This window comes from Pezoporus occidentalis, unplaced genomic scaffold (genome assembly GCF_034315485.1).
Source record: "Pezoporus occidentalis ecotype Australia unplaced genomic scaffold, CSIRO_AGI_Poc_V1 ctg128, whole genome shotgun sequence".
In the NCBI taxonomy this organism is placed as follows: domain Eukaryota; kingdom Metazoa; phylum Chordata; class Aves; order Psittaciformes; family Psittacidae; genus Pezoporus; species Pezoporus occidentalis.
Window position 1 is genome coordinate 926770 of NW_026913082.1, and position 9713 is coordinate 936482.

The 9713-nt window shown below is 38.8% G+C and overlaps 1 long non-coding RNA gene across 1 annotated transcript; it reads left to right on the forward strand.

Annotated features, from left to right (window-relative positions):
- The first annotated feature begins 5131 nt into the window (after window positions 1–5131).
- LOC134158244 (uncharacterized) lies at window positions 5132–9477 on the forward strand. Its single transcript, XR_009962671.1, has 2 exons — window positions 5132–6307; window positions 9361–9477. It is a non-coding gene; the product is annotated as an uncharacterized LOC134158244 (long non-coding RNA).
- The last annotated feature ends 236 nt before the right edge of the window (window positions 9478–9713 follow it).

Sequence of the window (9713 nt, forward strand, 5' to 3'; positions counted from 1 at the left end):
AGATGGAGTGGGTGGCTTCAGCCCCAGTCTTTCTTGGAAATAGCCTGACAGAGCTGTGTTAGCAGTGCAGCTCTTACAGCTTTGTTGGCTCAATGATGACAGATAAAATAGAAAATTTTGATTTCTGCCTCAATAAAGCCCCAATACCTCCCTACTCCTTTGACTCTCATGTCTGATATACCTTGAAGGAGGAATCTCTTTGAAGGTCCATCAGTGAAGCAAGCTGTGCCACTTCTTATCATGGCTGGGCTCCATTTTCAAGGCAAGGGAAATTCCAGCGAACTTCAAGATCCATCAAGGTGGTTTAGCTCTTACTCATCACCCTCCTGGCATCCAGGCTGGAAATTCTTAATGTGATTAATTCTGAGGAAACAATTTTTGTCCTCCTCAGCTTCAGTCACAATCCCTATAGAGCACAAAACCTGATGATCGGGAAGGGGAGGTTCACTAAAAGCTCCCCTATTTATAGCTGGAGTGAAATGGCATGGCTTTGTCCTTGGCTTGTGATTTCATGGAACATGAATGTCTCTTTATTGCATGGCAAACAGAGACAGAACAATTACAGAGATCCACAATAAAAACACTGAAAAGAGAGAACACAAAACTTGAACTATTGTGGCAGAAGTAACATCTCATATGCTAGCTATGTATGGTCAGCCAGGAGGAATGCCTGCTAACATCTAAGCAATTCTGTTTTTCTGCAAAGTCTCTGGCATCTGGTATGTTATTAAGTAACTCAGTAGAGATCTGTTAAATATATAACCTCACTGCACAAAGGATACATTATCTTACTAGCTTTCTCTCTTTAATCCATACTTTCCTTTGATACTTGCATGATCCACAGTTGCAACCATGATTTTGCAAACTTGATTTAAATACTTCAGCGGGACAAACAACTCGCTACCAACCTCAAAGTTTATGGCGGAAGTTCTGCTGATCTTCAGACTGAAATTTCCCATTGCTTTCCTACAAATCCTAATGATCTTGGGCTTACCTCATAAGGTACAATTGAAGGTTTTACTCCAAAAGGTCTAACTTCTGACAAAAGGTAAGGATTAAGGTTGACCAACCATGGCAAGTGACTATAATGACAGAAAAAGATTTATCAGATGGCAGGACTGAGCCATGTTTTGTTCCCCCTGGAGTATGATTCAGGGTGGCATTCAGAGAAAATGATAGATGTCATGTCACCAGATACATGTCACTAGAGTAGTAGGGATCTCAGAATGGAGGTACCAGCTCCTCATATTTCCATTGTCACAAGGATAGGTCTTCCCTAGAATCAGAAAAGATAAATAGAAGAGCATGACTTACACAAATAACTGAATCAGCACAGTAAGTAGTGAAAAGTTTGTGGCCTCCTCAGCTTTTATGCGCTTTTGCTTGCACAAGTCTCACAACAGAGGACGACTTTTACAATAACCATAAATCCCAAAGTCTTTTGCGTATGGCATCTACCATCATGGTGAGTGGAAAAGAAAAGCTGTAGATCTCGGTTCTATCTGAAAGAGTGCCAGTGGCAGCTGGTGTCAAAGCAAGTGAGTAGCAGAATTTGCGTGAGTGGACATGGCAGCTCAAAACTTGTTTTTTCCTGAGACAGAGAAGGCAGGCTGTTAACATTCAGCCCTTGTCTCGTCCTTTTTCTCTCAGCAGGTTAAACGGATCTAATTATCATGTGTTCATTATGAGGAGGGAGAATGCTGTAACTATACAGGTAGTTGGCTATAACAGTGACCAGAGAAGTGGAACTGGCCCTGAATAATGCAGGAATTTAGTATCTATCTTATTACAAATGCTGCTGATTTGGCTGTAGAAGAAAGAAAACTAACATAATTAAAATAAAATATAAGGAAAAGAAAAGAAAGAAATTGCCTTTTACAGCCCCACGTTCCTACTCCTTACTGTTCCTACAACAAAAAATAGTCATGGTGTTTGTAAGAGTTATCTGCACCAGTATTAAATGAATCGGAAAAGGATCAAAAAGTTAAATATATACCTGCTAACAGCAAGGATCTTAATGTATCCGTAACTGATGTAGGGAAGGAGCTGTGCAATTAACTCTGAGTATGGAGTGATTGAAAACAGCTTGCTCAATACATCTGAATGCTTTTCCTTCAACATGGCATATTTTCTTAATAAGAAATATTGTATCATACCATGTCTGCAAGAGCTTCTCTTTGTTCTACCACAATCCATGGTTTTAATACTTCCATTTGCATACATCAGAAGACCTTGATATAAGGCTATGGAAGTTAAAGTGATCCTTTTTGCTCACTTCCTTAGTGTTTAAATCAGACTGTAGATAGTTTTGTCTCCCTGACATTTGCTTTCATAGAATATTTGATTTTTTTGTTACTTCCTTGTGTATTGCAGACACAGCTAAGTGGAAATCTCTGCTTCTCGAGTCAGGGGAGACCCACCTTCTGGGACTTTATCTTAACTAGAAATGATTGTCTGGGTTATTCAGAAACCTTTCTGTAAATAACACTCCTGACAGATGCTTGCATAATTAGAGTCCCTCGTGAATATGATATATTGTGGCTTAGGTTAAAGTATTAATTGATTTGTGAAATATTCTAATATCCAACTGGAAGGTAGTTTATGTCCAATGAGTTTATCTTTGTTTTTTACTCCTTGACTTATGTTCAGATAAACTCATTACAACCCTGTTAATCAATGTTTCCTTCTAATAAAATTGTACTCTTCAAAATCTATTTCAGTAACAGTAAGAAATATCCTCTACTGCAGGGCATACATAATTTGCTCATTTAATAATGATTTTAAAATGTTTAAAATCTAAACAAAACAACAAGTTCCTACTCTTGTATTCAGGTGTGATTTACCCATCTTTCATGATGAGACAGGTTTAACAATTATATAAGCCCTTGGGCTAGTATACATGAGCATTAAAGTGAATTATGACATGATCAGACTGCTAAGGAAAGCCACAGTTATTTTGCAGAAATGGGGCCAAATTCTGCTCCCCTGTAACTGATTGTAATGATATAGGAGTCAGCAGAGTTACCTTTCTGCAAAATTTGCTCTATGCGACCTAATGTAAGCTTGAGATTATAACACTGTCATACTTGTACTCTCTGCTGCCAAGATAATAACACTGAAAAAATATGGTAATTGTTCAGCTTTACATTGCAAGTGCACCTATAACATGCTGTAAAACAATGGGAACAAAACAAGAGATGACTTGAGCAAACAGATTTATAATATATGTGGTTTCAGGGTGCAAAGCATAAAGAGGGAAAGCAAGAGAACTCTATAGCTACAATAGTTTGACCGAAGATCAGAGAAGTCAATGGGAGTCTTTCCATTTTTCTTTCGGTGAGATTTAGATCAGATCCCTTTGGGGAGTCATAATGAAGTTTATTTCCATTATAAATATACAGTTGATATGTCAAATTATACTACCGTCATGAGAAAAAGATTACAAAGTCACAGCCCAGCTGAATTTCACATGAAAAAATGTTACATTAAGTTACTTTTGCCAAATTCTAAAGAGGATGACATTTGACAAGGAAAACATTCATACTTCTTAGATACAATCGCTAGATTTTACTCTTTCTGTGGTAATAAGTCTACTGCATTCACTAATGAGCAAGCTGTTGCTCTTAAAGATTGATCCTTGCTGACCTCTCTCTGTATCTTCCTCCTGATCTTAGCATATATTTTAACAGGAGGAAAAAACTTTTTGCTCCAAAATATTCAACTGCTAGTGAAGACTGAATAGGTGTACTAGTTACAACTAACTCATCTTGAAGTAAAAGTTTTTTGTTGTCTCCAAGGATTTCTTATTTCGATGACTAGTTTGATTTATAAATTAGCTTCAATTTTTCCTCTAATGAAGACAAAGCATTATTGCAAAGGTAAACTCTTTTTTTATACTCATAAGCTAGACTGTCTGATTCATGGCTTTCATTCCCTGAGTGTTATATGTGCATAAACTATACCTTAGGATGAACCACAGGTTTTGTGAAGACCTCTTTATTTAAAAAATGAATAATACCAACGAATACTTTGTTAATTACACAGAAAATTTATATGGAAAAGAGCCTTTGACAATATTTACATCAGAATCTGTTCTTTTCTTTTTGAAAAAGTAAGTAATCAACACGCTTTAATCAAGCACTCAAAATTCAGAGTTTTCAACCATTTCTACTCATAAACATAATTTGGTTTTGGTGGGTGGAATTCTCATTAGGCTCTGAGCTGATTGACATGTTTCGATAACTGCAAAACAAAGTCAAAATCTCAGCAATGTGAAAACAAACACATTTGTTTATTTTCCAAATAGACCCTACTGACTTTCTCTTCCCAAATTAAAAAACATTCTAATTTGTACTGAGGAATTTTATATGCCTCTAATTTTGAGGGATATAATTAATTTTGATTCTAGATTAATAAACTCTCCATATATTTTATATTCTCCCATTACTGTATGCACTGACAGGTTGTAAAGAGGACATAACAGAATGGAGTCTAAGAAAAAAATTACAGCAAAGGGATGAAGGAGTGTTTTTTATCTGTCTGTCTCCTAAAGTCTTCAGATGGTGACTAGATGCCTACAGATAAGACATTTTTAATCAAGGAGTTAGAGAACTCCATAGTTGAAATGACATCGAGTGAGTCATAACTCAGATCATCTAACAAAATCTTCAGTCGTTAGAATATACATCCTTCTGAATACAAATAGAAGTTTTCCAAGAGCCAAAGACTAGATATTCCTAATCAGTTATTTCAGTGGGAAGAGGAGCTTCAGGGGACCAACATGTCATTTTAAAAGGACCTAAATATTAGAGCTGACCTAGGGCAATGTGACAGAAGTTGCTGGCTGAAATTCTGGCACCACTGAGCCCAAGAGGGAGTTGGAATTCAGTGGGGCCATGTTACCACCCAGTGTGTCGATGGGAAAATTGCCAGTTTAAAATTAGAGAAAACTATATAAGATATTTAACCCCAGGAAGCAAAATAGAAAAGGTATTCCAGTCCCCAGTCCCTCATCTCCCCTCAAACCCTCTCCCTCAAACCAACGATACGGGCCAAATGAGTGACATCAGATTTACTGGTCTGTCTCACCACAAGATGTATGTGAGGCAAGTCTCAGCAGAAGGTGTGTGAGTTCTTTTTACTTCTAACATATAAAATGGGTATCTAAGAGAGTGAGATATTACATAGATTGGATGAAACAAAGTTCATCAGTAGGTTCACAACATCACAGAATGTTTAAGGTTGGAAGGGACCTCTGGAGGTCATCTTGCCCAACCCACCTGCTCAAGCAGGATCACCCAAAGCAGGTTGCCCATGACTATATCTCGATGGATCCGTTCCACATAAACTTCCAAGGACATACTCCACTCTTCACCATCAAAATTCAATGATGATGCCGTCACACCTTCTAGGTTTGCATTTCTAGGTGCAAACTCTTCTCTAGCTTTTTCAGCACTGCTGTTTCTCATTCGCCCATGGATTTTCCAGCAGGAATTGTTTGACATGCGGGTAGTTAATAACCCCGCAGTTGCTACGAGAGTGTAGTTCTAATGACAGGAAACAGGAGGAAGAAGGGGGTACTTTTGGAGTGTTTTATTGTAATTTAAGTAGGTTTCTAAGATATGAGAAGATGGTAATCATGTCAGAGGTTACAAGGAGTTTCTGTGCAATCGCAAATCCATATTCTCCATCCTAACACAGGGTCTGGGAGAAGGGCAGCCAAAGGTAAGTGGCAGAAGCAGGAGGAGTAAGACAGCTGTTAACCAACTCTGGTTTGTCTCTCCCTCTTATCAGATCATAACTTCACAGTAGCAGCTTCCACAGCAAAATCCTTGTAGCCTTTCCAGATTAACTTTCAAGCCTGACTCCCTAGACATGGGAAATTTCAGACACACAAGAGCAGCAAATGAAGCAGAGAAGTTCTTCTGGTTGTGACAAACTGCATGGGATCCATCTCTGATGGAGCTTGGTTTCCTTTGCATAAAAGCCCTGCAGGTTAATGGACTAGGTTAATTTGTCATTAGGTGTTAGGAAAATCCTGACAAAGATCAAGTCCATGCTGTGAATGTTTGATGGGCACCTGTCTGTGTTTTTTCCAATTGGCTAAGGTTTCCACTGATGGACATGTATTTCAAACTGCTGTAAGGTCAATCTGCACTCAACTATTTCATGCTGGTAGAAGTGCCAAGGAATGTCACTGAATGAAATAATTTGGGATACAACATGGTGTAACAGTACACAATTGCTCTGCTAAGATTATTTCAGTTTTACATCCACTTATGAAACTACAACAGAAATCTGTCTACTGGTAAGATTTGAATTTTTTATTTTTTTTTTTCTTGTCAACTAGCTTTTTCAACATTTTAGATGGTATTTCCTGTTTTAATACATCCTGGGTTGCAGTTCCCAGGACAGAACGAAGAAAATGGGCATCAGTTTAGACTGTCTCTGCCAGGAAATATATAATAATGCTGTCATTCTTAAGAAAACTCTGCAGCAGCAGGCTCAGACAGCTACAAAGTAGAGCACATGCATGGATTTGTCATCCTGCCTTACTCTTAAACAACATTGGCTTCTTTGTCAATTGTGAGGAAACAAGCAGGAAAACCCCTTGGAGTTGAGCCACACATTTATTTGTTCCTGAGCTCCTATAGCAATCCTGGCTGCAACACAATCCTTTTTTTTAGAAAGGAGAGGTGAGCATCTGTGCAACTTGTTCAGAAAAGTCAGCAGGTACGTTTGACAAATGCATTTTCTTGACACATATTGACTTGTGACAGCCAAGGACAGGATGTATGTGACTGCATAAATGCGATGTTCATGACAGATTGTGAGTGCTGCTACTTGTCCCTTACAGCTCTGCTTCTGGTATGAAGACGCCATCCAGTATGGGAGGGATCCATGGGCCAGAGGCGCCCTACTACACTAGTGACATGGAGGGAAGCAAACCTTGGTGACTAGGTGGCCAGAAACATCCTTTTTGCTCTTCTGCATTAATGTCCACCACCATGTTTCTATTCAAATTAGTGATTTAGTAAGACCAGGTCTTCCATCAAGTTTAGCCGAGTGTGACAGGTCCTCCTGAGAGGGGACAGATCTCACTCTGCTCCACTTCCTTCTTTTTCACTATAGTCAGATTATGAATAGGTTCAGCTCTATCTTTATCTTGTGGCCAAATGAGTTCTAGACCTAGGGACTGAAAGTCCTACCAGTTCCCACAACACCTGTTACCAGTGTGCCAGTGGGAAGAAGATACCTAAGAAGTCCCATTATTTGGTGTTGTAGATCATTCAGTATTTTTGCCTTCACCTTCCTTTGTGGGAGATATCATAAAAATATTTGTTTCTAACTGCAAAGAGAAATACATTTTTCTAGTAGATTCTGTTTTTATTCTTAGGCCATATATGGGAAACAAGGCCCAGTGCTCAAAGATGCCATTTAGGTAGTTGCATTCCCCATCCTAACCAGTGCCAGAGACTTGGTCATCCCAGAGGCTAAGGAGTACTCTGATGAACTTGTGACACAGGCTGGTGGTGACTTAAGAAACATGCTCTACAAGTCTTTATAAAAGGGTACAAGCAGTCTAAATCCTGATGCAGGAGCACACAGACAGCACCCCAGGAACTGTACTTACACTGACATATACACACAGCCTATCCAAGTGCTTTATGAGGGGGATGGTGGTATTTTTAATGCCTCCTGGCAAGCACATGTTAAGAGGTTTGGTAACCCAATATGAATTCTAAAACGTACAACCACATCTGTGTCAGCCCTTAATGAGAAAGTGCCTCTTAAGTATTCCAATAAAACACCTGCAACATGTATATTGCCTTTAGATAATCACATACCTCCTTGTAATAGCTACTTTGCTGTTTAAGTTGATGTGGTTGCAGCTTATGGAGTACGAAAATTAGTATTGGTAACATTACTGCTGTAAGTCCTGTTGGCAAAACACATTTCACTTAAAAAATGAATGTCACAAGTGGTGGATGAAATCTAGTTGAGTGACGCAATTCCTTACACATTAGCACATACTTTGCCCAAAAGAGAGCTACCCTATTTTACAGAAAATCTGCAAGGCAAGGGAAGGAAATACCCTCTTTCCTTTTTGGTGCATTAAGAAGGCTTGAGATTTCCCCACTCTCCCACTTCTTTCTAGAAATCCAACTGCTGTTAAAGTCACAGGCAGGACTGAATGTCTGTTTCCAGACCTCCTGAATAATGGGAGATTTCTGTGCGGTGCCTCATTGGAAACCAGCAACAAAAGATTACTAAGAAAATAAATGCATTTAATAGCACACATAGCTCAGAGAACATTTGATGAAGCAGGCTGGCTATTTTGCTTTCGCTTTTTCACCACAGATGTCCCCAGGAAGAGTGCCCAGAGCTACCAGAGAACCCTGTAAAGCAGCTGAGGACAATTGCCAATATTTAGGCATAATTCAGGTCATCTCATACTAAAAAAGAGCTCAGGATAAACTGCATCAAGTGCTGCCTTCTCCCCTTGCCCAGCCTCTCTTGGACCCCCACAACATCATGCCACTGAATATGCTCTGTATCACCCCTCCACAAGATGCTGTAGTGTTCCAGAGCTCCCTCCCATCACCTTCACAGCTAGTCCGAGCCTCCATTTACTAGATTAAAATAAATAATCATGATAGAGAATACATAACTAACCAATTGAGGTTTAGAAAGACCAGCAAAATTGTCACAGGGCTAAGAAGCTTTACATAGCTTAGGTTTGAAAAAAATTGAAGACATGAACAACATTCAGCTTCCGATCCTCCTCTATTCCTTGCTTAGTCTCAGTGAAACAGACCTTTGCATCTCTCTTCTCTTTTAGATTTTATAGGGTTCCTCACAAATCTTGTATTTTCTGTTGGGTGAGTCCAGCTCTGTTCCCATTCGGCCTCAAGGCTGGACTATGGAAAATATCTTCTAAATCTTCAACAAGTATTTTTCTTCCCATTAACAGTTTCTACTCCTCTCTTCCCGCAGGAAACAATTCATTAAAGATCAAGAAGAATTTAATTCAAATAAAGATTTTCTTTACAACATTTCTCCCTCTTTTCCCTCCCTATCTCCACTGCGTTATTTTCAGTGTATTTTATTTTCACCAGCTGGACTATCCTCTCAAAACCAGCTTACTAACTCTGTAGCACCATCAGTGTTAATGGAGTTATCCTATATTTGTAGGGTGAGTAAAGCTCCCAGGTTTATACCTCTTTATCATTTAACCAATAAAAGCTTCAGTTTATGGGTTCTGTAATCTTTCAATCTTTCCTTAATAAGGAGTACTTCTGCTTCTTACAAAAATCAGGATTATGCAAGAATAAAACTTTCTTTTGTCTTTTTTTCCAGGTGTCCATATGTCTGCAACAGGGAATCTGGCCAGCTCACAGAAACTGCCTCTCCTCCAAGAGCTGCATACTGAAGCAAATTCCCAGTTTATTGAAAAATAGTTTTGCTATTTTGCCATCTTGTTTGTTCTGCAATTTCCCTTTTTTTTTTTTTCTTTCCCCTTTATTTATTTATTTTTGATTTTGCCTCTGGGTTTGGGGGGAAAAAAAGAAGGAAATGGAAATGAAAAATAAAACAGAAAACCAGCAAGAAAGTCTTAATTATACCTTTATTTTGGGCTTTGTGCCATTTCCAAACCTCTGTAGGAATTGATAACAACACCCCCAATACTCAGAAGAGCTGTTTGCATGAAG